The following is a 27,708-nucleotide window of genomic DNA, read 5'->3' as shown; positions in this document are numbered from 1 at the left end:
AGGTGAATTGGTGATGCCAAATTGTCCCTCAGTATCTAAAAGGTTAGGTGGGGTTACTGGGTCACGGTGATACGATGGGGGCGTGAGCCTAGTTTGGGTGCTCTTCCAAAGGGTCGGTGCAAACTCTGTGTGCCAAATGGCCTCCTTCTACACTGTAGGGATTCCATGATTCTTTACCAGAAAGCTATGAATGGCCAGCTAATGGATCTGTGGGGTTGAAGCATAGGTGTCAGCTGTTCTCCTTCCAGGAATGGATACGTGGAGCCTCCAGGTAAGTGTTACAGCTGTCATTTCTTTTCACTGCCCCTGCCTGAATTGCTCTCTAGCTTCCAGACAGGGACTCTTTTTCTCAGAAGGGGGTTTGTGGGGGATCCCTCTAGTCAGCGTGTCCCAGTGGGGTGCTTCAGCCAGAGGGTCCCTGTGGGGGGTCCTTTTGGTCAGGGGCTCTCTGTGATGGGTCCCTGTAGTTAAGTGGTCGCTATGAGGGGTTCCTTCAGTTCGGGGGATCTCCCTATTCATGGGGTCCCTGGGGGGTTTCCCTATCCATGGGGTCCTGGGGGAGGGGTCTCCCTAATCATGGGGTCTCTGTCCCTGGATGCATCTTCCTATTAAGGGCGAGGGTCGAAGGAGGGTGTGGCAGAGGAGGGGTGGGCAGGTAGTGCATTGTGTGTGGAGGGGGAGGGGTGCCCTCGGAAGGGCCTTGGGGGCAACTTGCCAGGACCAGGCTGGTAGATACCACCAGTGATCCGCACCAACGTGATTCCTGACCCCGGGGACCTGAGTCTCACCTGAGGAAGGAGCTGTGCTCCGAAAGCTAGTGATTCCAACTAAACCTATTGGACTTTGACCGGGTGTTGTAAGATTTCTTACTGTGACCACCCCAGTCCAACGCCGGCATCTCCACATCAAAAAAGGAAGCATCCAAAGCGGAAACATTTTAAAAATAAATTTGAAGCTCCCAATTCTTTTTTTTAGCGTGGCCAATCGACTTAACCTGCACATCTTTAGGATGTGGGGGTGAGAATGTGCAAACTCCACAGAGCCAGTGATCCAGAGCCAGGATCGAACCCGGGTCCTCGGCGCCGTGAGGGAAGGACACATTTTCAGTCAGGGAGGTGTCACGTGAGAGTACCCTTTAAGAAATGGGTGTTTAAGAAATGCACCTTTTAGAAATGGAGCTGCTCATGTTACTGGAGTGATGTCAGAGTGTGGGTGGAGCTGAGCTCTGTTTCTGCTTTTTGAGTTTCAGTTTGAGAAAGCTTGGGTGTGTCTGTGTTTTTCAGTACGCTGAATCTGAAGTTAAAAGTGAGCAGCACTGCTGTTGATCTCTGCCATCAAAAGACTATGGATCATTTGGGTGAACTCAGAATTGTAAAAACGTCTCAGTATTGAATATAAATCTAATGTGCTCCTGTTTGAAGGTTTGTTAAGTCTTTTGGATGTTAAAAGGACACCATACAGGTTATTTAGTGTTGTATTCTTTGGGGGATGTATTTGATTGACTGGTTGCTAAGATATTGACTGTTTGTTTTAAAAAGGTTAACTTGAGTTCATAGGAGACTTCCGGTAGCGGCCATGCGAACGGCAGCTCCCGCCGGGATCGGTGTTTCGGGCCGCTAAAAGGAGCGGCGGTGGCAGTTAACAGGAGGGACCAGCGTGGGAATAGATGTGGGAGAGTCCCGTGCGTCCCCCGTCCCCCCCTGCTGGTGCATGGAGAGGACCAGGAGCGGAGCCGGCAGACGCGCGAACACGGGGAAGAAGGACCGGGAGGACAAAACGGCGGCCGGAGAGGATCGGGAGGTGTGAGCCCAGTGGGCCAGAGAACAGCAGGAGCTCCTTAAAAACTGCTTCATGGAGCTGAAAACGGAGATGCTGGCCTCAATGGAGAGAATTGTGGTGACCCAGAAGGCGCAGGAGAAGGAGATCAAGGAGGTGAGGAGGAAGGTGGCGGAGAATGAGAACGAGATCCTGGGCCTGGCGGTGAAAGTGGAAGCGCACGAGGCGCTCCATAAGAGATGGCAGGAGAGGCTGGATGACCTAGAGTGCAGATCTCGGAGCCACAATCTGCGGATCCTGGGCCTTCCTGAAGGAGCGGAGGGGGCGGACGGGAGCACGTACGTGGCCACAATGTTGGGGACGCTGGTGGGCGCGGGCGGGGCGGCCCTTAGAGCTGGATGGGGCGCACAGGGTTCTCGCCAGAAAGCCGAGGGTAAACGAGCCACCGAGGGCGATGGTGACACGGTTTCAGCGCTTGGCAGACCGGGAGCGAGTCCTGAGGTGGGCGAAGAAAGAGCGGAGCAGTAAGTGGGAGAATGGCGAGATCCGAATTTACCAGGACCTGGGAGCTGAGCTGGCGAGGAGGCGTGCAGGTTTTAACCGGGCGAAGGCGGTCCTCCACGGTAATGGGGTGAAGTTTGGGCTCCTGCACCCGGCGAGACTGTGGGTAACATACCAGGACAGGCACCACTATTTTGATACCCCAGACGAGGCGTGGTCATTCATCAGGCAGGAGAAGCTGGACCTCAACTAAGGGACTGTTGTATGGGGGTGAAATGTGCGGGTGGGTAGGACGGCGGGTAAAGCATAAGTTTATGGGCATGTCTGCCCTAGTTTAGTTGGGGGTTTTGTTGTTTGTTTTGCTTGTTTTCCAGGTGTTTTGTTTTCCAGGTGTTCGGTGCTAGGGGGTGGGAAACGCCCAGGACGGGCTGTCCGTTGCACGGGGAGGTCCCAAATGGCGCTTGCCCCTCTACCCTGCGGGGGAGTGGGGGGAGGGCGGCCCGAAGGAGGCAACAAGTTAAGGGTTGGTATATAGAGACAGGAGCGGCTGGGGTCAGCATGGGTGAGCTGACTCACAATGGGGGGGAAAGCAGAGCTAGCGGATGCTGGGTGGGGGGGGGGGGTTTGGGGGGGGGGTGCTGCTTTGCTGACTGAAGAGGAGCCAGGTGAGGCTTATGGATGGAGAGGCGGGCGAGGGGGCCGCCGGGGGGAGAGCTGGAGGAGGGAGGCGGGGGCATGCGGTTGGCCGAAAAAGGGAGATGGCTATTCGGTGGGATGGGGGGGGTGGTTACCCCCCCGACCAGGCTGATCACGTGGAATGTGAGGGGCCTGAATGGGCCGGTCAAGCGGTCCCGCGTGTTCTCACATTTAAAGGGGTTGAAGGCGGACGTGGCCATGTTGCAAGAGACGCACTTAAAGCTCGCGGACCAGACGTGGCTAAGGAAAGGATGGGTGGGACAGGTGTTTCACTCGGGGTTAGACTCAAAGACCAGAGTAGTGGCTATTTTGGTCAGTAAACGAGTGGCATTTGAGGCGGGGAGCATCGTGGTGGATAAGGGGGGCAGGTATATAATGGTGAGTGGCAAGCTGCAGGGAGCCTGGGTGGTGTTAGTGAATGTATATGCCCTGAACTGGGACGATGCGGACTTTTGAGGCGAGTGTTGGGTAGGATCCCAGACTTGGAGATAAGTCACCTGACTATGGGAGGGGACATTAATACGGTCTTGGATCCGAGCTTGGATCGTTCCAAGTCCAGAACGGGAAAGAGGCCGGTGGCGGTCAGGTCCTTGTGGGAGTTGATGGGCCAGATGGGGGGAGTGGACCCCTGGAGGTTTCCACGGCCAAGGACGAATGAGTTTTCCTTTTTCTCCCATGTCCATAAAGTCTGTTCGCGAATAGACTTCTTTGTGTTGAGTAGGGCGTTATTCCCGAGGGTGGAGGGAGTAGAATACTCGGCCATTGTGGTCTCGGACCATGCCCCGCACTGGGTGGACCTGCGACTGGGGGCGGAACAGGGTCAGCGCCCACTCTGGCGACTGGATGTGGGGCTGCTGGCGGACGAAGAGGTGTGCGGGCTGATAAGGAGGAGTATTGAGAATTATGTGGGAGCGAATGACACAGGAGAGGTGACGGTGGCAGTGGTTTGGGAGGCTCTGAAGGCGGTCATTAGGGGAGAGTTAATCTCCATTAGGTCCCATAAAGAGAAGAAGGAGAGGGCGGAGAGGGAGAGACTGGTGGGAGAGATACTCAGGGTAGATAGGAGGTACGCGGAGGCCCCAGAGGGGGGGCTGTTGAATGAACGCCGGAAATTACAGGCGGTGTTTGACCTGCTGTCCACGGGGAAGGCGGAGGCGCAGCTGAGGAAAGCGAAGGGGGCAGTTTATGAGTATGGGGAGAAGGCGAGTCGGATGCTGGCGCATCAGCTGCGCAGGAGGGAGGCGGCCAGAGAGATTGGGGAGTGCGGGATAGGGAAGGCAACATGGTGCTGAGCCCAGAGAGGGTCAGTGAAGTCTTCAGGGAGTTCTACGGAAGGTTATACGAGTCGGAACCCCCCGGGGAGAGGGAAGGGATGAGGCGGTTCATGGACCGGTTGAGGTTCCCAAGGATGGAAGCAGAGCTGGTGCAGGGACTAGGGGCCCCGATTGGTTTGGAGGAGGTAGTTAGGGGGCTGGCAGGCATGCAGACGGGCAAGGCCCCGGGCCCGGACGGCTTCCCCGTAGAATTTTATAAGAAGTTCTCGGAGCTGTTGAGCCCGCTCCTAATAAGAACCTTCAATGAGGCAAAGGAGAAAGGGATCCTCCCTCCGACAATGTCGCTGGCGTTGATCTCGCTTATCCTGAAGAAGGAGAAGGATCCGCTTCAGTGTGGGTCCTACAGGCCGATATTGCTCCTAAACGTGGATGCCAAGCTGTTGGCAAAAATTCTGGCTACCAGAATAAAGGACTGTGTCCCGGGAGTGATTGGGGAGGACCAGACGGGTTTTGTTAAGGGCAGGCAGCTGAACGCGAATATGAGGAGGCTCCTGAATATTATCATGATGCCATCGGAGCGGGGGGAGGTGGAGGTGGTGGCTGCGATGGACGCGGAGAAGGCCTTTGACAGGGTGGAGTGGGAGTATCTGTGGGAGGCGCTAGGCAGGTTTGGATTTGGGGAGGGATTTATCGGGTGGGTCAAGCTGCTGTATCAGGCCCCTGTAGCGAGTGTGTCCACAAACCGACTAAGGTCGGAATATTTCAGGCTGCATCGGGGGACGAGACAGGGGTGTCCCCTGTCCCCATTGCTGTTTGCCCTGGCAATCGAGCTGTTGGCCATTGCGCTCAGGACTTCGGGAGATTGGAGGGGACTGGTGCGCGGAGGGGAGGAGCACCGGGTCTGCCTCTACGCGAATGACCTGCTGTTGTATATTTTGGGCCCGTTAGAAGGGATGCGGGAGGTCATGCGGATCCTGGGGGACTTCGGGAGGTTCTCGGGGTATAAGTTTGAACGTGGGGAAGAGTGAGCTGTTTGTGGTCCACGGTAGGGGCCAGGAGGAGAGACTGAGGGAGCTCTCGCTCAGGATAGTGAAGAGGAGCTTTTGGTACTTGGGGATACAAGTGGCCAGGAACTGGGATGCCCTGCACAGGCTCAACTTAACCCGGCTAGTGGAGCAGATGGAGGGAGAGTTTAAAAGGTGGGATCTGCTCCTGCTTTCCTTGGCGGGACGGGTGCAGACTGTGAAGATGACGGTTCTCCCCAGGTTCCTCTTCGTATTTCAGTGCCTCCCCATTTTCATCCCCAATTCCTTCCTTAAGAGGGTGACTAGGATTGTGACGGGATTTGTGTGAACGAATAAAACCCCGTGAGTCAAAAGGGTATTCTTGAAGCGTAGCCGTGAGGTGGGGGGGGACTGGCTCTGCCGAACTTCTGCGGTTATTACTGGGCGGCCAATGTGGCCATGATCAGGAAATGGATGATGGAGGAGGGGGCGGTTGGAGGCAGCGTCGTGTAGAGGTACCAGTCTAGGGGCACTTGTTACGGCTGCCGTTCTCGCCGGCGCGATACACCACTAGTCCGGTGGTGACGGTGGCACTGAGGATCTGGGGGCAGCGGAGGAGACACAGGGTAGAGGAGGGGGCCTTGGTGTAGACCCCGAAACAGAATAACCACAGATTTGCTCCGGGTAGGTTGGATGGGGGATACCAAGGCTGGTATAGGGCAGGTATTAGGAGGATGGGGGGACCTGTTTATAGACGGGACTTTCCCTCGCATGCAGGCGCTGGAGAAGTTCGGGCTACCCCCGGGGAATGCGTTCAGGTACCTACAGGTTCGGGACGTTCTTAGAAAACAGGTGGGGACATTTCCTCTGCTGCCCCCGCGTAGGATCCAGGACAGGGTGGTGTCTGGCATCTGAGTAGGGGAGGGGAAGCTGTCGGACATATATCAGGAGCTGCAGGAGGTGGAAGAAGCCTCAGTGGAGAAGTTGAAGAGCAAGTGGGAGTAGGAGCTGGGTGAGGAGCTGGATGAGGGCCTGTGGGCCGATGCCCTGGTCAGGGTGAACTCCTCCTCATCATGTGTCAGGCTCAGTTTAATTCGGTTTAAGGTGGTGCATCGGGCGCATATAACGGCGGCAAGAATTAGTAAGTTTTTTGGGGTGGAGGACAGATGCCCGAGATTTGCAGGGAATCCGGCGAACAATGCCCATATGTTTTGGGCATGCCCGGCGCTTAAAGAATTCTGGCAGGGGTTTGCGAGGGTGATGTCTAGGATTTTGGACACCCGGGTGAAGGCGAGTCCAACAGTAGCGATATTTGGGGTGTCGGAGGATCCGGGAGTCCCGAAAGATGCCGAGGTACTGGCCTTTGCCTCCCTTGTAGCCCGAAGACGGATCTTGCTAATGTGGAGGGACTCAAAACTCCCGGGTGTGGAGACCTGGGTTAGCGATATGGTGGGGTTCCTCAGCCTGGAGCGAATAACGTTCGCCTTGAGAGGAGGGTCTTTGATGGGGTTCTCCCGGCGGTGGCAACCTTTCCTTGGCTTTCTAGGGGTGCAGTAAGTGGCAGCAGCAGCATCCTGGGGTGGAGGCGGGGGGGGGGGGGGGGGGGGTTCAGGTGGGGGTACTGTTGATATAATGTGAGTTGGGCATGGAGACAAAACCCACCTTGTTCTGTTTTTTTCCCCCAAAATTCTGTTGTGTAAGTAGTTTCACTGTAAGCTTTGGGATATGTTTATTGTTATTTTTTATTACTATCTGTATTTCTATTTTTGTTATGTAAAAATGCTCATTGGAAAACTTTAATAAAACATTTATTAAGAAAAAAAAACGAGTTCATAGAATAAACATTGTTTTGTTTTAAAAACTACTGGTCCAAGAGAAAGGGAGATACAGATCAGGGAAAAAGATAAAGAGAGAGAGTTTGAACTTCAGAAATGGCCATGAAACATAACAGTCAGTTAAAATTGGCAGATGTAAAGGGAAACGTACAGTTGGATGATAGTGATGAGGATAGTGACAAAGAGCGTCAAAGTTGAAGGCTTGGTGGGGATCTATTTAAATATGTCCAAGCATTGCCAAGGTTTGACGAGAAGGAGGTAGAAGCCTTTTCCATTTCATTTGAGAAGGTAGCTAAACAAATGAAATGGCCACAGGACATGTGGGTATTACTGATTCAAACAAAGCTGGTAGGTAGAGCTAGTGAAGTGTTTGCGTCACTACCAGAGGAGGTATCGGGACGTGTGAGGAGGTGAAAAAATCCATCTTGAGTGCGTATGAACTAGTGCCTGAAGCCTACAGACAAAGGTTTAGAAATTTAAGGAAAGAATTTGGTCAAACAGACATGGAATTTGGTCAAACATACATGGAGTTTGAAAGGCTCAAACAGAGTAATTTTGATAGGAGGATAAGGGTTTTGAAAATAGACCAAACGTATAAAGCTCTCAGAGAAATTATAATTTTGGAGGAGTTTAAAAATTCAATTCCTGATGTAGTGAGAACTCATGTGGAAGAACAGAGGGTTAAAACTACGAGATTAGCAGCAGAAATGGCAGATGATTATGAATTAGTTCATAAATCAAAGCTTGATTTCAGACATCAGTTTCAGCCTGTGAGGGATAGAAACTGGGGAGATGAGAAATACTCAAGTGGTAACGGTAAAAGTGATCTGATGAGAGATAACAAGGAGAGTGTACCTCAGATTTTTTTTTTAATCCAGGAGGGTGGAAGAGATATGAAAAGTTTCAAATGTTTTCACTGTAATAAACTAGGCCATGTAAAGTCACAGTGTTGGTAGTTGAAGAAAAGCATTGGGAAGGCTGATGTGGTAAAACAGGATAAGATAGTGGGGTTTGTTAAAGTGGTAAAGGAAAGCCCAAGTTAAGCGAAGGAGGTGCGAAAGATTGTACAGCCTGATCAAGAGGTGATTGATAAGAAGGTGCCAGATCTCTTTAAAGAATTTACTTGTGTGGGTAAAGTTTACTCATGTGTATCAGGAGGAGCAGGTAAAGAAGTCACAATTTTATGAGATACGGGAGCTAGTCTATCTTTAATGGTAAGAGATGAGGAGTTATGTAGTTTGGGAAGAATGTTGCCAGAAAAGGTGGTAAGATGTGGAATTCCGGGTGAGAGGAGTAGCGTTCTGTTATATAAAATAAGGTTGGAAAGTCCAGTGAAGAGTGGTGAAGTGGTAGTAGGAGTAATAGAGAAACTATCTTGTCCAGGAATACAGTTTATCTTGGGTAATGATATAGCTGGATCGCAGGTGGGAGTGATGCCTACTGTGGTTGATAAGCCAGTGGAAAATCAGATAACTGAAGTGTTGAAGGACGAATATCCTGGGATTTTTCCGGATTGTGTAGTAACAAGGTCGCAAAGTCGCAGGTTAAGACAAGAGGAGAAATCAAAGAGTGAAGATGATGTTGAAGTGCAATTATCAGAAACGATTTTTGATCAGATGGTTGAAAAAGAACAAGAACAGGTGGAGGATGAGGCAGATATTTTTAGTTCAGGAAAATTGGCGGAGTTACAACAAAAAGATGTAGAAATAAAACGGATGTATCAGAAAGCGGATACGGAAGAGGAATCTGCGTGTATACCAGAGTGTTATTACCGTAAAAGTAATGTCTTGATGAGAAAATGGAAACCTTTACATATGCAGGCAGATGAAAAGTGTGCAGAAGTTCATCAAGTAGTATTGCCGGGACGGTACAGAAAGGAGGTGTTGCAAGTTGCACATGAGGTACCAGTGGAGGGTCATTTGGGGATAAGGAAAACTCAAGCTAAAATCCAGAAACATTTTTATTGGCCTGGAATACATAAAGATGTAGTTAAATTTTGTCAATCATGTCACACTTATCAAGTGATAGGGGAACCTCAAGCAGTGATAAAACCAGCGCCCTTAATACCCTTCCAGCATTTAAGGAACCTTTTACAAGGGTCCTAATTGATTGCGTAGGACCGCTTCCTAAAACAAAAAGTGGGAATCAATATCTTTTGACTATAATGGATGTGTCTACTAGGTTTCCAGAGGCCATTCCAGTACATAATATTACAGCTAAAAAGATTGTGGAGGAGTTACTTAAATCCTTTACGAGATATGGAGTACCCACAGAAATACAATCGGATCAAGGATCAAATTTTACCTCAAGGTTATTCAAAGAAGTTATGGATAGCTTAGGATAAATCAATTTAAATCAACTGCGTACCATCCAGAATCACAGGGAGCGTTAGAAAGGTGGCATCATACATTAAAGACAATGTTGAGGGCGTATTGTCAAGATTATCCAGAAGATTGGAATAAAGGAATTCCATTCATTCTGTTTGCAATTAGGGATGCACCTAATGAGTCAATCAAATTTAGTCCCTTTGAACTAATTTTTGGTCATGAGGTAAGAGGACCACTTAAATTGATTGAGGAAAAATTAGTGAGTGAGAAATCGGAAATTACATTATTGGATTATGTGTCAAATTTTAGAGAACGATTAAATAGAGCAGGTGAATTGGCTAGACAACATTTAAAAGTTGCACAAAATGTGATGAAACGGGGAGCAGACAAGAAATCCAAAGTTCGTAGTTTTGCCAGTGGAGATAAAGTTTTAGTGTTGTTACCAGTGGTAGGTGAACCTTTATAAGCTAGGTTTTGTGGACCTCATCAGATTTAAAGGAAATTAAGTGAGGTGAATTATGTGGTAAAAACACCAGGTAGAAGGAAGACTCACAGAGTGTGTCATGCGAATATGCTTAAAAGGCACTTTGAAAGGGAAGGAGAGAAAAAGGAGGAGGTTTTAATGATTGTAACTCAAAGTGATGAACCAAATCCAGATGACTGTGATTTCGACACACCTCAAATCAAATTGGAAAATGAGGATGTTCTTAAAAATTGGGATAAATTGTTGAGTTACCTTCCAGAGGAAAAACGAACTGACCTGAAAGAGTTATTGATATCACATGGGCAAGTTTGTGGAGATAAATTGGGAAGTACTAAAATGGCTCTACATGATGTAGATGTGGGAAAAGCTGTTCCAATCAAACAACATCCATATAGACTTAACCCTTTAAAATTGGCACAGGTTAACAAAGAGATTGAGAGTATGCTTTAAAATGGCATAATTGAAGTGGGTTGCAGCCAATGGAGCTCACCCATAGTGATGGTACCTAAACCAGACAGTACCCAGTGGTTGTGTGTGGACTATAGAAAAGTTAATGCAGTTACAAGAACAGACTCTTATCCTATCCCACGTTTGGAGGATTGCATTGAGAAAGTGGGACAATCCGTTTTTATTTCCAAATTGGATTTACTTAAAGGTTACTGGCGGGTACCTTTATCCGAAAGGTCGAAGGAAATTTCAGCTTTTGTGACTCCAGATGGTATATACCAATTCAAAGTTATGTCATTTGGCATGAAAAACGCCCCAGCCACATTTCAGCGGTTAACTAACAAAGTTGTTTCAGGATTATCCAATTGTGCGGTATACATTGACGATCTGGTAATTTTCAGCCAGACACGGAAAGAACATTTAAAACATGTGATGGAGTTATTTGATCAACTTCAGGAGGCGGGTTTGGTGATAAACCTAGCCAAATGTGAACTTGAAAAAGCCCGAATCACTTTCCTTGGGGAGCTTTCGATACCCTTGAGACAAAGGGAAATAATGGGATTTCTTGGACTGAGTGCATTTGATCGATCATTTGTGCAAATGTTTTGTAGCACGATTGCTCCACTGATGGACTTGCTGAAGAACCGTCGAAAATTTCAATGGACAGCGGAGTTTCAACAGGCATTTGACTGCCTGAAAACTGTGATAACCAATGCTCCTGTGTTGCAGAATTGCAAGGGACTCTGTGATCAGATTCAACTAAATTATCTGACTTTAAGGAGAAATGCCGAGGCATAGAGCAATGGACAGATCGTGCAGAGACCTTCTTGTGCAAAGTGACTATTAATCGAGACGAATTTCAGTTGGAGGAAGAAGAATGAAAAAAATTGGTTATATTATTGTACCTGTTTGCGTGTGTTGTTTTTTTTTAAACGAAAAGTGTATTTACTGTGTGCATTTCTTAAAGGATGGTGCAAAGGTGAAAAATGAAACCATCTTGAAGTTGATGTTTTATTTTGTTTTCTTGGGGGGGAACCTACAAACTCCACACAGTCAGTCAGTCAGTCACACGAGGCCGGAATTGAACCCGGGACCCTGGAGCTGTGAAGCAGCAGTGCTAACCACTGCGCCACCGTGCCACCCTCTGATGGTCACTGTCACAGCATCAATCTGCGTGTTTCCTGCTTTGAGCCTGTCATTAGTAACAATCAGAGTCAGTGGGCAGAGGGGGCCTTTAAATTGATGGGTATGACCAACTTCACGTATCCCTTTTCAAGCTGCTGATTGGACAATAAACGCTTGACTTGCTACACTGAGGTGGAAGGGTCAGGGGCACACCGAACACTCAATTTCAGTTCTGTCCCCCTCACCTTGACAAAAACTGTAATATCCAGCCCAAAGATCCAGGCACTGAACACGTGTGGTCACTTGCCCCTTAAAGGGGCGGGTTCTCGGACGGTCATGTGACCCATTCAGCCAACTGGGCCGGAGCTTGCGAATCCTATGGGCTGCCCCATCGAGAAATTGGAGTCAGAGTCATCGGCAGCATCATTATCACTCCGTGAAGGCCGACGATATTTCTTCAAAGCAAACAAAATGGAGGAGGGGGGTGGGGGGGAGAAGCAGAGTGTGTGTATCAAACATAGGTGCCTTGAGCCGTCTCCCGTTACCGGAAAGTGCACCATACCCACCAGTGCCACAAAACATTGTCCTTGCCTTGAATTTCCTCGGAGTATCCCCCATGTTACAGCAACGGATCACATACTGGACTCAGAGGGGGTGCAATATTATGTTAAACATATGATGCATCATGGTTGACATTACCGGGGAATGCCTGAACATTTTGTTTATAAATTTAGATTACCCAATTCATATTTTTCCAATTAAGGGGCAATTTAGCGTGGCCAATCCACCTACCCTACACATCTTTGGGTTGTGGGGGCGAAACCCACGCAAACACGGGGAGAATGTGCAAACTCCACACGGACAGTGACCCAGAGCCGGGATCGAACCTGGGACCTCGGCGTCCCCCACTAACAAGGGGGAGCTGCTTTCAAATTTTCCCTCACACCTCACTCCCAGTCAGCACACCAGCATGGCACCACGCAGACCTGATCCATGCTTCGGGATTGCTGACCTGAACAAGCCTCTGGACACAGTGGAGGCGAGTCGGGATATCCTGTTCCCCCGAGGGGGGGTCGAAGGACCAGCAGCAGGGTCACCATTGCCGCCTGGGAGGCAGTGGCAGCGGACATCTATTCGGGCAGCGTGACCAGGTGGACCGCCGTGCAGGGCAGGAAGAATTCCAACAACCTCCACCGAGCTGCACCGGCCCCCTGGAATCAGTTCTCCCTGGCACCCCCCTGACCTCCGACCCCCAACAAGTCAGCGGCTGGCACCTAGCACCCTCCCCACACCCTATCACTGTGCTTGTGCCCCAGCACATCCTGGCACCCACCAGCACGTACCCTCCATGCCCAGGTGCCGTGCCCACACATGCCACCTTCTGTAGATCGCAGAGGTGGCAGCAAACAATTACATGGGGTGGGATCCTCTGCTTCGTCGGCAGCTCACTCACGCCCGGGGATTTCCCAACGGTGTGGGGATGGCCTGCCGGCGGGGGTGCGCCACGCCAGAAAACGGGTGCGGCGGGAGGGAGAATCCAGCCAATGGACTTCAAGCATTTGCAGCCACTGGCAGGAGCAAGCAGCAAACACAGCGTTCAGCACCACTTGAGAATTGTGGAGTGCTCACATAACTAACAATGCCAATTCCTTATTAGCAATAGCCTACAGCTGTGCAGCTAGGGGCTCCTCACAGTCAAAGAGAGTTAAAGTGACCTTCGGCATATAACCAATAATTAAACTTTGTCCTGGAGATAATTGGTAGGACAGGCAGGTGGCAGCTATAGTTGCCCCTTTAATGGATATACACAATATTGGAGGATGGCTTCTAGGTCTCACAGACATCGAGACACTCACCCCCCCAGCCCAGGGACAACCCGAAACCCCAGCCCCCGTCCGTATGAAACGTTTATAGGAACATGAGTAGGACATTCAACCCCTCGAGCCTGCTTCGCCATTCAATGAGCTCAAGGTTGATTTGTGGCCTGACTCCATGGGCGTCATTCTCCGACCCCCCGCCGGGTCGGAGAATGGCCGTTGGCCGCCGTGAATCCCGCCCCCGCCCCCGCCGAAGTCTCCGAAGGGAGAAAAGTCGGCGGGGCGTTAATGGCGCCGCTGCCGCGGAGAATGTCATGGGTCTGCGCAAGGCAGCCGATTTTCGGCCTGCCGATATTCTCCCTTCCGGATGGGCCGAAGTCCCGTCGACGTGATGACCGTTCACGTCGACGTGAATCAAACCTCCTTTTCATCGGCGTGACCCGGTGCTCCAGGCTCACGCCGACCAGCGAGGAGGTGAGTGACGGCCTGGGGGGTTGTCTCTGGGCAGGAAATGGCGTGGCCGCAGACTGATTGCGTGAGGAGAGGTGTGTCTCGGCTTGTGTGTGTGTGCGGCGGGGGGGGGGGGGGGGTGGTTAGAGTAGGCTGGGCTCCGGGGGAGTGCCGGGAGGGGGTCCGTGCTGGGGTGGAGGTTGGGGGTTGGGGGGGGGTCCGTGCTGGGGTGGAGGTTGGGGAGGGGGTCCGTGCCGGGGTGTAGGTTGGGGGGGGGTTCCGTGCCGGGGTGGAGGTTGGGGAGGGGGTCCGTGCCGGGGTGGGTGATGGTTGGGCAAATGAGTTGGTCCACCTGGCCAGGTGCCAGCCTCCAACAGTTGGACCCATGCGGTCCATGCCACCTGGCTGGGGGGAGGAGGGGATATGGGCAATGATGACATGTCGTCGTTCCCCTCCCCCCCACCAGGCCGTCATGTTTTCAGATCACCCAGCGATGTTGGCCGCCGTGGTGGCAGCCGCTCATGTCTATGTTGCCCTGGATGAGGAGGAGGAGGAGGAGGAGCGTGCCAGAGAGGCGGCGCAGGCTGCCGCAGAGGGGCAGGCGGCAGCCGCCCAGGCTGGAGGGACACCTGACCGACAGGACGAGGAGGGGGAGGAGGACGTCGCGGCCCCACGGCAACGGAGGCACCCGAGGGGGCCCCGTGTGTACCGGCCCCGGCAGTCATACCAGGACCTCACGGACCGGGAATGCAGGAGGAGACTCCGGATGAGCCGGGAAACCGTGGCACACATCTGCCACCTGCTGGCACACCTGTCACCGCGTGGCACTGGCGGGGGACACCCTCTCCCCGTGTCCGTCAAGGTTACGGTGGCCCTGAACTTTTATGCAACGGGGTCATTCCAGGCACCGAGTGGGGACCTGTCCGGCATATCGCAGACATCGGTGCATCGGTGCATCCGGGCAGTGACAGATGCCCTTTATGCCATGGCGCACCGCTACATCCGCTTCCCCGTGGACCGGGCCAGCCAAGATGCCCGGGCCGTGGGCTTCTCTGCCGTTGCCGGGTTCCCCATGGTCCAGGGCGCGATCGATGGGATGCACATCGCCGTGCGGCCACCTGCAGAGAACAGGGCCGTGTTCACTAACAGGAAGGGGACCTATTCAATGAACGTACAGGTGGTCTGCGACCACCGCATGATGATCCTGCACGTCTGCGCCCGTCACCCAGGCAGTGTACACGACTCATTCGTGTTGTCGCGGTCATCCATCCCCGGCATGTACGAGGGACGCCATCCCCGGCTGAGGGGCTGGTTGCTGGGCGACAGGGGCTACCCATTGCGATCGTGGCTGATGACGCCTATACGGAGGCCACGCAATGAGGCGGAGAACCGCTACAATGGTGCCCATGTAGCGACAAGGGGAGTGATCGAGAGGTGCTTTGGCGTGCTGAAGATGCGTTTCAGGTGCCTGGACCTCTCTGGGGGCGCCCTCCAGTATCGGTCAGATAGGGTCGGCCGCATCATTGTGGTGTGCTGCGTCCTGCACAACATAGCCCAGCAGAGGGGCGATGTGCCGCAGGCAGAGGAGGGCGGAGTGGAGGAGCAGCAGGAAGAGGCCCAGTCCTCCCCAGATGAGGGGGATGGGGGCAATGGTCAGGGGGGGAGACGGGGGTCCAACCCCGAGGAGTGTGGGGGGGGCCCTCCCGATCGGCGGGCCGGCCTCGCTATAGCTCTGCGCCATGTTGCGTCGGGACCGGCGCAGAGCAGGGGGCCACTGCACATGCACACGTTGCCGCCGGTGCCCCTGCGCATGCGCAGACCCCGCAGCGCCCAGTTCAGCAGCTGGAGGATGTGGATCGCTCCAGTGCCGTGCTGGCCCCCTGTCGGGGCCAGAATTGCTGCTCCTGAGGCCGTGTTAACACCGTCGAGAAACGCGACGGCGTTTCCGACGGCATCAACACTTAGCCTCAGGATCACAAAATCCTGCCCTTTATCTTTACCGACCCCGAGGTGAATTCTCTGCTGGCAGCGCACTCCGGTCCCCGGGTTTCCCAGCGGCGTGGGAGTGGCTACAATGGGAAATCCCATTGGCCGGCTGCGGGAAAAGAGAATCCCACTGCCAGCGAGGGCTCACCGCCGGCAAACAAGCGGCTGGGGAGGCGGACAATTCACCCTCCCACCCCTGGCTTCTCCCGTTACTATCTTGTAGACTTCGACCAGATCACGCCTTTATCTTCTAAAACCGAGAGAATGCTGGCCTAATTTGCATAATCTCATCACATAATTCAATCCCTGTTGTCCAGGTGTCATTCTTGTCAACCTACGTTGCCCTCCCTGCAAGGCCAAAATATCCTTCCTAAGGTATGGCTCCCCAGAACTACGCACCGCAACTCCAAATGGGGTCTAACCAGGGTTTTGTATAGCTGCAGCATAACCTCTTGTGTCCTTGTACTCCAGTCCTCTAGATAGAAAGGCCAGCGTACCAATGGCCTTCATGATTACGGCCTGTACTTGTTTGCGCCATTAAAAACATCTATGCACCTGAAACCCCGGGTCTCCATAAGACATAGGAGCAGGATTAGGCCACTCGGCCCATTGAGTCTGCTCCGCCATTCAATCATGGCTGATATTTTCTCATCCCCATTCTCCTGCCTTCCCCCTGATCCCATTATTAATCAAGAATCTATCTATCTCTGTCTTAAAGACACTCAGTTATTTGGCCTCCACAGCCTTCTGCGGCAATGAGTTCCACAGATTCACCACCCTCTGGTGGAAGAAATTCCTCCTCATCTCTGTTTTAAAGGATCGTCCCTTTAGTCTGAGATTGTGTCCTCTGGTTTTGATTTTCCTACAAATGGAAACATCCTCTCCACGTCCACTCTATTCAGGCCTCGCAGTATCTTGTAAGTTTCAATAAGATCCCCTCTTATCCTTCTAAACTCCAATGAATACAGATCCAGAGTTCTCAAACGTTCCTCATATGCCAAGTTCTTCATTCCAGGGATCATTCTTGTGAACCTCCTCTGGACCCTTTCCAAGGCCAGCACATCGTTCCTTAGATACGGGGCCCAAAACTGCTCACAATACTCCAAATGGGGTCTGACCAGAGCCTTATACAGCCTCAGAAGTACATCCCTGGTCTTGTATTCTAGCCCTCTTGACATGAATGCTAACATTGCATTTGCCTTCTTAACTGCCGACTGAACCTGCAGATTAACCTTAAGAGAATCGTGACCAAGGACTCCCAAGTCCCTTTGTGCTTCTGCTTTCCGAAGCATTTCCCCATTTAGAAAATAGTCTATGCTTAAATTCCTCCTTCCAAAGTGCAGAACCTCACACTTTTCCACATTGTATTTCATTTGCCACTTCATTGCCCACTCTTCTAGCTTGTCCAAATCCTTCTGCAGCCCCTTGCTTCCTCAATACTACCTGTCCCTCTACAGATCTTTGTATCATCTGCAAACTTAGCAACAGTGCCTTCAGTACCTTCTTCCAGATCATTAATGTATATTGCAAAAAATTGTGTTCGCAGCACTCTTTGGCAATCCACTGAATTTAGCCTCATACCATCTAGACGTACCCTGATCTATCCTTTATTGGACCATAATGGATAACTGCACACTTGCTTACACTGAAATCAATTTCGACCACAGATTTGCCCATTCACCTAATTTATCAATATCCCTTTGTCATTTTATGCTGTCGTATGTAAACAAGAGGAACTTGCTCCAAAACAGAACGTGCTTGTTTCTCCTGTTTGTTTTTATAAAAGCTACACAAAGAATCCGTCAAGTTATTTTTCCTGAGATTGTACATTTACACTGTGCCCTTCTGAAAATATTCGACGCTGGTGATGTGCCATTTGTTTTATTCCTGTGTTTGGCTGTTTTTTCCATTGTCTCTCTCTTTTTTAACAAATAAACAAGGCCCCAAATCCATCCCTGTTCTCTCTCTCTCCTAACCCTGTTTCCTGTATTAAAAGGGATATGTTCATATCAAGGGATAGCCAAGAATGACAAATGTGAAAATTGGAACTGAAAACCGCATAAATCAGCACTGAAACTGAAACAGCAAATTTCTTTTTAAAAATCGCCCATAATGTTCATTCATACTTCCTCAAATTTATACAATATATTACCTTTACTCTCCAGAATTCTCCAAAGCAGCTTTTAACTTGTAGAGGTGCCTCAATGTTTCTCTTTCCTTATGCCTCTAGTTTCAGGTCAGTTTTAACCAAGTGTATTTTTACTGAATTTGGCACATGGTTCCTCAGTTTTCATATTCCTCTTCTCCTGTGATTGTTGTACAGAGATGTTAATAAAGCTATCTCTCTGAGGAACAGGAAATGATCCGTGTGTTTAAGTGAACGAGTATCGCCAAGTTGCGTAATTGCATAAATCATTGCTCTGGAGACGGGGGATTCACAACTTCAGTCCCATCGAGAAACTGCAGTTTACATCTCACGGGATAGTTAACAATGAGACAGGCCACTTAGCACATTTTAATTCATCCATCTATAATCTTTATTATTTTCACAAGTAGGCTTACATTAACACTGCAATGAAGTTGCTGTGAAAATCCCCTAGTCGCCACACTCCGGCGCCTGTTCGGGTACACAGAGGGAGAATTCAGAATGTCCAATTCACCCAACAAGCATGTCTTTCGGGACTTGTGGGAGGAAACCGGAGCACCCGGAGGAAACCCGCGCAGGCGGGTAGCACAAGTGAATAGCACTGTGGCTTCACTGCGCCAGGGTCCTGTGGTAGTTACCACTGATGTATATATTAAGAGATGTGTGGTAAGGCCCTGTACTACAGGTACGGGGATAGTTCCCTGCCTGCTGGCTCTGCCCAGTAGGCAGAGTATAAATATGTGTGCTCCCAGTACAGCAGCCATTTCGTCAGCTGCTGTAGGAAGCCACACATCTTAGTGTAATAAAGCCTCAGTTGCATTCAACTCTCGACTTTGTGTAATAGATCGTGCATCAGGTCTCAGGTTTGATTCCCCGCTGGGTCACAGTCTGTGCGGAGTCTGCACGTTCTCCCCGTGTCTGCCTGGGTTTCCTCCGGGTGCTCCGGTTTCCTCCCACAGTCCAAAGACGTGCAGGTTAGGTGGATTGGCCGTGATAAATTGCCCTTAGTGACCAAAAAGGTTAGGAGGGGTTATTGGGTTACGGGGATAGGGTGGAAGTGAGGCCTTAAGTGGGTCGGTGGGGACTCGATGGGCCAAATGGCCTCCTTCTGCACTGTATGTTCTATGTTCAGACACGGGGAGAACGTGCAGACTCCGCACAGACAGTGACCCAAGCCGGGAATGGAACCCGCGTCCCTGCCGCTGTGAAGCAACGGTGCTAACCACTGTGCTACCGTCATCTAGAGGGACATTGCCACTGTCGCTCCTTACATGACTCCAGGCTTTCGTTTGCACTCCTTTATCCAAAGTCAATTCCATACTTACTTTGCAAAGATTAGTTCCCTGATCTGGGGCCTGCAACTCAAAGCTACATTCTGCTGCTCACTCCACCATTCAACGCTGATACGAGAAGTGTGTCTTTTTTTTACCTTTCTCCCATTTAAGGGTCTCTTGCCTCCCTGTATGAATTCACCGTCCTCAAAGCCGCCTCACTTCCAGGCTAACGAGCCGAAACTTCCTCCCAGTTATCTGCAGAATTGAGATAGCAGATCAGGTTCAAGGCTTCTCGTTACTCTGCCACAGAGCGTGGTTATTTCTCTCTCGTTCCTTGGCAACCACAGCCTGTAACAGTATTCAAGGGTGTAGTTAATGGACTGTACCATTCTGCTGTTGACGTTGTCCTTTGTCACTCTTTTGGCTCTGTTAATCACTGACTAACATGTTTGAAGTACTTATCACTCATGTAACTTAGCTTTCAGCTTTCTTGTACGACTTTGTCATATGTCAGGAATGTACTTTTTATATTTCCCCTGACTAAACACCTCCAGCATTTTATTTTGATGTTCGATTCTCACAGACCATGTGCAATGAATTCATGTTTCAGTTTGGCATTGAAGGGTCAACACTGGGTTTCTGATCCCAAATCACTTATATAGTTAAAGCCACAATTTGCATTTATATAGCGCCTTTAACACAGTAAAGATGCCCCAAGGTGCGTCACAGAGGGGCATAACCTTACTGAATCTGATACCAAGAAAGGTGACCAAACGTCTGGTCAAAGAAGCTGGTTTGGAAGATTGCCTTCAAGGAGAGGAGAGAGTTAGAGAGTGAGAGAGTTCGAAAGGAGGGGAGAGGGTGAGAGAGAGAGCGGTCGTAAGGAGGGGAGAGGGTGAGAGAGAAAGTTCGAAAGGAGGGGAGAGGGTGAGAGTGAGAGAGTTCGAAAGGACGGGAGAGGGTGAGAGAGAGCACGGTTGAAAAGGGGGAGAGAGTGAGAGAGGGAGAGTTTGAAAGGAGGGGCGAGGGTGAGAGAGAGAGAGAGCAATTGAAAGGAGGGGCAAGGGTGAGAGAGAGAAAGTTCGAAAGGAGGGGAGAGGGTGAGAGAGAGCGCGGTCGAAAGGAGGGGAGAGGGTGAGAGAGAGAGAGAGTTCGAAAGGAGGGGAGAGGGTGAGAGAGAGAGCGGTCGAAAGGAGGGGAGAGGGTGAGAGAGAGAGAGCGGTCGAAAGGAGGGGAGAGGGTGAAAGAGAGAGAGCGGTCGAAAGGAGGGGAGAGGGTGAGAGAGAGAGCGTTTGAAAGGAGGGGTGAGGGTGAGAGAGAGAGTTTGAAAGGAGGGGAGAGGGTGAGAGAGAGAGTTCGAAAGGAGGGGAGAGGGTGAGAGAGAGAGTTCGAAAGGAGGGGAGAGGGTGAGAGAGAGAGAGCGGTCGAAAGGAGGGGAGAGGGTGAGAGAGAGCGGTCGAAAGGAGGGGAGAGGGTGAGAGAGAGTTCGAAAGGAGGGGAGAGGGTGAGAGAGAGAGAGTTTGAAAGGAGGGGAGAGAGTGAGAGAGAGAGCGGTCGAAAGGGGGGGAGAGGGTGAGAGAGAGAGTTCGAAAGGAGGGGAGAGGGTGAGAGAGAGAGCGGTCGTAAGGAGGGGAGAGGGTGAGAGAGAAAGTTCGAAAGGAGGGGAGAGGGTGAGAGTGAGAGAGTTCGAAAGGACGGGAGAGGGTGAGAGAGAGCACGGTTGAAAAGGGGGAGAGAGTGAGAGAGGGAGAGTTTGAAAGGAGGGGCGAGGGTGAGAGAGAGAGAGAGCAATTGAAAGGAGGGGCAAGGGTGAGAGAGAGAAAGTTCGAAAGGAGGGGAGAGGGTGAGAGAGAGCGCGGTCGAAAGGAGGGGAGAGGGTGAGAGAGAGAGAGAGTTCGAAAGGAGGGGAGAGGGTGAGAGAGAGAGCGGTCGAAAGGAGGGGAGAGGGTGAGAGAGAGAGAGCGGTCGAAAGGAGGGGAGAGGGTGAAAGAGAGAGAGCGGTCGAAAGGAGGGGAGAGGGTGAGAGAGAGAGCGTTTGAAAGGAGGGGTGAGGGTGAGAGAGAGAGTTTGAAAGGAGGGGAGAGGGTGAGAGAGAGAGTTCGAAAGGAGGGGAGAGGGTGAGAGAGAGAGTTCGAAAGGAGGGGAGAGGGTGAGAGAGAGAGAGCGGTCGAAAGGAGGGGAGAGGGTGAGAGAGAGCGGTCGAAAGGAGGGGAGAGGGTGAGAGAGACTTCGAAAGGAGGGGAGAGGGTGAGAGAGAGAGAGTTTGAAAGGAGGGGAGAGAGTGAGAGAGAGAGCGGTCGAAAGGGGGGGGGAGGGTGAGAGAGAGAGTTCGAAAGGAGGGGAGAGGGTGAGAGAGAGAGTTTGAAAGGAGGGAAGAGGGTGAGAGAGAGAGAGTTTGAAAGGAGGGGAGAGGGTGAGAGAGAGAGTTCGAAAGGAGGGGAGAGGGTGAGAGAGAAAGTTTGAAAGGCGGGGAGAGGGTGAGAGAGAGAGCAGTCGAAAGGAGGGGAGAGGGTGAGAGAGAGAGAGCAGTCGAAAGGAGGGGAGAGGGTGAAAGAGAGAGAGAGCGGTCGAAAGGAGGGGAGAGGGTTAGAGTGACAGTTCGAAAGGAGGGGAGAGGGTGAGAGAGAAAGTTCGTAAGGAGGGGAGAGGGTGAGAGGGAGAGCAGTCGAAAGGAGGGGAGAGGGTGAGAGAGAGTTCAAAAGGAGGGGAGAGGGTGAGAGAGAAAGTTCAAAAGGAGGAGAGAGGGTGAGAGAGAAAGTTCGAAAGGAGGGGAGAGGGTGAGAGAGAGAGCGGTCGAAAGGGGGGGAGAGGGTGAGAGAGAGAGTTCGAAAGGAGGTGAGAGGGTGAGAGAGAGAGTTTGAAAGGAGGGAAGAGGGTGAGAGAGAGAGAGTTTGAAAGGAGGGGAGAGGGTGAGAGAGAGAGTTCGAAAGGAGGGGAGAGGGTGAGAGAGAAAGTTTGAAAGGAGGGGAGAGGGTGAGAGAGAGAGCGGTCGAAAGGAGGGGAGAGGGTGAGAGAGAGAGAACGGTCGAAAGGAGGGGAGAGGGTTAGAGTGAGAGTTCGAAAGGAGGGGAGAGGGTGAGAGAGAAAGTTCGAAAGGAGGGGAGAGGGTGAGAGGGAGAGCGGTCGAAAGGAGGGGAGAGGGTGAGAGAGAGAGTTCGAAAGGAGGGGAGAGGGTGAGAGAGAAAGTTCGAAAGGAGGAGAGAGGGTGAGAGAGAAAGTTCGAAAGGAGGGGAGAGGGTGAGAGGGAGAGCGGTCGAAAGGAGGGGAGAGGGTGAGAGGGAGAGAGTTTGAAAGGAGGGGAGAGATGAGAGGGAGAGTTCAAAAGGAGGGAAGAGGGTGAGAGGGAGGGAGAGAGAGTTTGAAAGAAGGGGAGAGTGAGAGAGAGCGGTCGAAAGGAGGGGAGAGGGTGAGAGAGAGAGTGGTCGATAGGAGGGGAGAGGGAGGGAGAGAGTGAGAGGGAGAGGTCGCAAGGAGGGGAGAGGGTGAGCGGGAGAGTTCGAAAGGAGGGGAGAGTGTTAGAGAGAGAGTTAGAAAGGAGGGGAGAACGATAGAGAGTTAGAAAGGAGAGGTCAGAAGAGAGATAGAAAGGAGGGGCAAGAGTTCAGAGAGAGAGAGTTCGAAAGGAGGGGAGAACGTTAGAGAGAGAGTTAGAAAGGAGGGGAGAACGATAGAGAGAGTGTTAGAAAGGAGAGGTCAGAAGACAGATAGAAAAGAGGGGAGAGAGTTCAGAGAGAGAGAGTTCGAAAGGAGGGGAGAACGATAGAGAGAGAGTTAGAAAGGAGCGGAGAGCGAGAGTGAGAGAGAAAGGAGGGGAGAGAGTTAGAGAGAGAGTGTGGTAGTCACCACTGTTGTATTGTATATACTGCATACGAGGGGTATTACGGTAAGGCCCCTGTACTACAGGTACGGGGGTAGATCCCTGCCTGCTGGCTCCGCCCAGTAGGTGGAGTATAAATGTGTGGGCTCTCCGAGCTGCAGCCATTTCGGCAGCAGCTGCAGGAGGCCACACATCTCTGCGGAATAAAGCCTCGATTACTCTCTACTCTCGTCTCGTCGTAATTGATAGTGCATCAGAGAGAAAGGAGGGGAGAGAGTTAGAGAGAGAGCAAGGAAGGGAGTGAGTTCGAGAGAAAGTTAGAAAGGAGGGGAGAGCGACAGAGAGAGAGTTAGAAAGAAGGGAAGCTTTGAGGAGAGAATTCCAGAGTTCAGAGACCAGGCAGCTGAAGGCATTGCCACCAATGGTGGAGCAATATCACAGAGGCCTGTGTTGCAGGAATGCAGAAATCCCAGGGGATTATAGGGTTGGAGCAGGTTACAGCAGTGGGAGTGGAGGGGGAGGGGTATTGAGGCGTCAGAGGGATTGGAAAACAGTTGTGCTTACCCGAACATGTGGAAACGACACAAGTGTGATGTCACTCAGCCCAACCAGCTGTTGTGATGCCACGATACCGCGAACAAAGTCTCCGAGCGAGCGAGTTAAACTGCGTGTTTCCCGGCATTCGCAGTGCCAAGAAACACATGGTGATTCAACGCAACTGGCTTTGAATAAGTGGCGTGAATGGGGAGCATGTGGCTGAGGCCACACATAGCCCCTTTTTGTACAGTGGGGAGCTCCGCTCGCCGGAACCCCCCATCGTAGCGAGATCTCCGAGGCCCCGAAAAGAATCCCTGACCTTCACCCCCACCCGCCCGAACACAACATGGGAGCCCCCCCATGTTGACACCTTGGCAGTGCCAGCCTGGCACCCTGGCAGTGCCCCTCCCAGCTTGCAGTGCCACATGGGCACATTGGCAGTGCCAGCCTGGCACCCTGGCAGTCCCCCTCCCAGCTTGCAGTGCCACATGGGCACATTGGCAGTGCCAGGCTGGCACCCTGGCAGTGCCCCTCCCAGCTCACAGTGCTACCTGGGTAACTTGGCAGTGCCAGGGTACCCAAGTGGCACCAGCAATGCCAAGGCACCAACCTGCCAAAAGGGCATGAAGCTGGGAGTCTCCAATCCCCTTGGAGACCGCTACGAGTGCCGTTTCATTGGGGATCCGTATGCGCTCGCCCGAGGTCCCGAGATGAAGGGATTGAATCCCAAAGCCTCAAGTTCCTCGGGAATCTGCACATTAGAGCTCCAATGTGCAGATTTGCTAAACTGTGATCCTGCCCATTGTGGGCGGGATTCCCCTTGCAACGTCTCGGAAGATTGCGTTGAATCTCGCGAGGCGTTGTGAGCCGGGTACATCCCGGGAGCGGGGTCACCCGGCTTTCAGCGAGCTGCTTTTCTAACGTAGGATCTGGTACCAATTATGCTGTCACTCCCTGAGATCAGAGTCCTGATGAGGTCGGCGATAGGGCCAGGCAACTAAATGCAGTTATGTCAAATTCATGGAACTTTTTCTTTTGGAGATGTCTAGATTATATTTGCAGATTTTAGGCACGATCAAACAGCCACATCGCGCCCAACACAGGACACAACACGGCCCGTAAATCCCACAAGAGGATTCTCATGGTGATTTGCCCAGTTCGGCACACCTCGCGGGACCTAATGGGATCTTGCGATGCGTCGTGATCTGGGTTGGGGCGGGACCTAAATTTGCAAATTTAAGTGTGCCGTTAGGGCTCGAATCCCATCGCAGAGGAGACCCCAGCTGGGCACCGTTTAGCACTGATCTCCACAAACGGGAACCAGGCGGGACGGCACTTGGAGGGGGCGCGGTTTTCCAGTCGATCGAAGGCCCCTGGGTGGTCAGCCTCCAGGCAGGGTGGCACCTTGGGCACTGCTGATGCCACCTGGGCATGCCAGCCTGGTACCCTGATATTGCCACCTGGCTGCCAACCTGAGGCCATGGTGGGGGATCTAGCGATCACTTCCTACAGTGGGGAGCGAAGCAACAAGTATAGGATATCAGTGGCAGCGCCTCTGCCCCTGCAACACAACAGGTAGATGGAGCAGAAGCAACGGAGCGGGCAAACTCCTTGCCCTGCCCCTGCCACGGTGGAGATGAACGGCTCCTTGCCAATGAGCCCAGGCTGTGTGGAAGGCTGCTGAACGCACCAGCATCTCAGTCTACCAAGCCACCAGCTGACTCCCGCATGCCAGCTCATCAAAGCCCTTACCTGAACCCACTGCAGAAGGACGTAGCTGCCATTTGGCCCTCTGCTGGGCTGGCAAATGGGTCATCCTTTACCGCTAGCCTGGCTGTCGCCCACCCATGCCCCGTGACATACAATGTCATGATCCCAATTCCTCCAGACCGCGTGCCATGCAGTGTCTGAGCTGGTGACTGCTTGTGTTTGAACAAGTGACGGGGCTGCATCATCAGCACAGTGCTCTCACACAGTCTCTTCTTGCTCCTTTGGCTGGCCAGTGGGGGAGGGGTGGGTGGGGCTGTGCTTTGGTGTCAGGAACATAGGAGGGAATTTGTGTGTGTGGGAAGGGGGGGTGGGGGGTGGTTTGGGTGAAAAGCAAGAATTTCACAGCCACATTGCCTGCACCTTGCTCATCACGTCAGAGAGCAGGAAGAGGATGTACTGAGAGGTGAAAAGGGGCATGAGGCAGGAAGATGTTGTTTTCCTCAGGATTCCACAGGCCTCATCGCAGTTGGCCAATATTCAGAGAACCAGCTCCTTTGTAAGAAGCTGGCCCTGGTCCCACCCTCTCTGCGTCCTTCTGTCCATAGAATCCCGACAGTGCAGAAGGAGGCCATTCGGCCCATCGAGTCTGCAAGAGCACCCTACGTAGGCCCACTCCTATGTCCTAACCTGGTAACCTCACATAACCAGCATGTCTTTGGATATTAAGGGGCAATTTATCATGGCCAATCCACCCAAACTGCACATCTTTGGACTGTGGGAGGAAAGCGGTGCCCCCGGAGGAACCCCACACACACACAGGGAGAACATGCAAACTCCACACAGACCTCCTAGTCCCAGTCCTGTGTAACATTCCGCAACGCAACTCGATAGGGATCTACCTGGTCATGTATATATTGTTTGTGTAAATAAAACTTAGTTCTTATTTTGCTCAGTGGGGACTCCCTGTGTCCTTATTAGATCCTGAATGTCAGAGAGTGAGCGTTGCTGCTTGAGTGATGGGGGTGTGATGCATTGAGCTTTGGTAGGTTGGTTTGCAGGATTCATTTACAGATTTGGACACCCCAAGTGAGGTTATCTTGTAGCACAGAAACAACTTATAACTCGCCTGTGATAACACCTTCCAAACCCATGACCTGTTTGTAGTATAAATGATTTGGACGAAAATGAAACTGGTCTGATTAGTAAGTTTGCAGACGTCACAAAGGTTGGTGGAATTGCAGATTGCGATGAGGACTGTCAGAGGATACAGCAGGATTTAGATTGTTTGGAGACTTGGGCGGAGAGATGGCAGATGGAGTTTAATCCGGACAAATGTGAGGTAATGCATTTTGGAAGGTCTAATGCAGGTAGGGAATATACAGTGAATGGTAGAACCCTCAAGAGTATTGAAAGTCAAAGAGATCTAGGTGTACAGGTCCACAGGTCACTGAAAGGGGCAACACAGGTGGAGAAGGTAGTCAAGAAGGCATACGGCATGCTTGCCTTCATTGGCCGGGGCATTGAGTATAAGAATTGGCAAGTCATGTTGCAGCTGTATAGAACCTTAGTTAGGCCACACTTGGAGTATCGTGTTCAATTCTGGTTGCCACACTACCAGAAGGATGTGGAGGCTTTAGAGAGGGTGCAGAAGAGATTTACCAGAATGTTGCCTGGTATGGAGGGCATTAGCTATGAGGAGCGGTTGAATAAACTCGATTTGTTCTCACTGGAACGACGGAGGTTGAGGGGCGACCTGATAGAGGTCTACAAAATTATGAGGGGCATAGACAGAGTGGATAGTCAGAGACTTTTCTCCAGGGTAGAGGGGTCAATTACTCAGGGGCATAGGTTTAAGGTGTGAGGGGCAAGGTTTAGAGTAGATGTGCAAGGCAAGTTTTTTACACAGAGGGTAGTGGGTGCCTGGAACTCGCTACCGGAGGAGGTGGTGGAAGCAGGGACGATAGTGACATTTAAGGGGCATCTTGATAAATACATGAATAGGATGGGAATAGACGGATACGGACCCAGGAAGTGTAGAAGATTGTAGTTTAGTCGGGCAGCATGGTTGGCACGGGCTTGGAGGGTCGAAGGGCCTGTTCCTGTGCTGTACTTTTCTTTGTTCTTTGTTTGTAGGCCTAAAAGATAAGGTTCAGTATGCAGAGCGGATGAGATACTTCTTTGTGGAAGAAGGCTGGCAACGATAGCACAGTGGTTTGCACAGTTGCTTCACAGCGCCGGGGACCCGGTTTGATTCACGGCTTGGGTCATGTCTGTGCGGAATCTGCACTTTCCCCCTGTGACTGCGTGGGTTTCCTCCGGACGCTCCGGTTTCCTCCCACAAGTCCCGAAAGACATTCTTTTTATTATCAAAGGTGGTGCAAGAGAGTTCTCACTGGTTTCTGACTAATATTTCAGCATCACGTTCTGATCGTTCTCACATTGCTGCTTGTGGGGGAGTGTGTACTAGTTAGCTGCCACAAAGCTTGTGGTTATGAAAAGATC

At 51.6% G+C, this 27,708-nt stretch overlaps 1 pseudogene; it reads right to left on the bottom strand.

The window, feature by feature from the left end:
* Positions 1 to 27,708, bottom strand: part of LOC140394979 (N-acetyllactosaminide beta-1,3-N-acetylglucosaminyltransferase 3 pseudogene) — a 62,119-nt pseudogene that overhangs the window by 22,532 nt on the left and 11,879 nt on the right.

Source organism: Scyliorhinus torazame, chromosome 18 (genome assembly GCF_047496885.1).
Source record: "Scyliorhinus torazame isolate Kashiwa2021f chromosome 18, sScyTor2.1, whole genome shotgun sequence".
Lineage (NCBI taxonomy): Eukaryota > Metazoa > Chordata > Chondrichthyes > Carcharhiniformes > Scyliorhinidae > Scyliorhinus > Scyliorhinus torazame.
The sequence above is the reverse complement of the archived record's forward strand: the minus strand, read 5'-3'. Positions and strand labels throughout refer to the sequence as shown.